Raw genomic sequence first — 1,132 nt, 5'->3', positions numbered from 1 at the left:
ACAGTTCAGTGACATCGATTACATTCTTCCAGTTGTGCTGCTATTCTCACTTTAGATGAAGGTTTACAGAACAAAATAGTTTCTCATTAAACAGTACACATGTTGCCCTATGACAATGGTTAATAACCCCACTATCTCAATAATATTTTTAATTTCCAAAACTTGTGTGTGTTCTGAAAGGATCTTTATAAAGACTCTTGGGATGCAAAATCTTCTCATAGCCCTCTGAGAATGTTATAGATTTTTTTAAAGTTTTCTTTCATCCCTTCTTTGTTTCTCTTTCTTTAGGATTCTTCCCTCACCCTTTACCCCCATTTTTATTTATTTATTTTGAGCCTCTGTGTTTACCATTAGAAGAATTCCTTTATTATCTGATGATGCTTGGCTGTTCATTCATATTTAGGTGTAAGACATTGAAAAGTTGATTGGAAGAAACAATCTAGAGTTACAGTCAAGTTCATTAACAATGTTGTTGTTTTGTGCTATTGAGTCTATTCTGACTCAGTGACCCTATAGGACACAGTAGAACTGCCCCACAGGGTTTTGTAGACTGCAGTCTTTACAGGAGCAGATTGCCAAGTCTTTTCTCCCACGGAGAGACTGGTGGGTTTGAACCATCAGCTTTTCAGTTAGCAGCCAAGTGCTTAACCATTGTATCACTGAGTCTTCTTAACAACAGTGTATCAATCTATATTTTAAAGTCTTGTTGATTTTTTTTTTCTCTTGGCTAATGTGTTTAATCTTAACTTGATATTCATTGATTTAACTGATAATGTGGTGCAGAATTCATACTAGGAAAAATAAAAGGGTCAACTTGCCATGTTCTTGTTCACATTTGCTTTGTATTATTAGTATTAAATTTAACCTACAGCTTCCTTTCAGGAATTATTTTAAGTCATTTGTTATTTTGTGAGAGTTAATTTGGCTAAAAGTATGTAATTTATAAATCCTCTCATCTGGATAAACTTTAAGAGCAACTCAGTACACTGAAAGCAAACAAATGCTTTGGAAGAGGGACACACTTTCATCTCCTCAATACTGGGAATCACCCACTCTTCCTTGACTATCTGATGTGTGGCACAATAAGGCTGCAAGTGCTACCCACCCTTGGATTAGTATTAGTAATGCTTAA

This window comes from Trichechus manatus, unplaced genomic scaffold (assembly GCF_000243295.1).
Source record: "Trichechus manatus latirostris isolate Lorelei unplaced genomic scaffold, TriManLat1.0 scaffold00036, whole genome shotgun sequence".
Classification (NCBI taxonomy): domain Eukaryota; kingdom Metazoa; phylum Chordata; class Mammalia; order Sirenia; family Trichechidae; genus Trichechus; species Trichechus manatus.
This window is presented reverse-complemented; position numbering follows the sequence as displayed.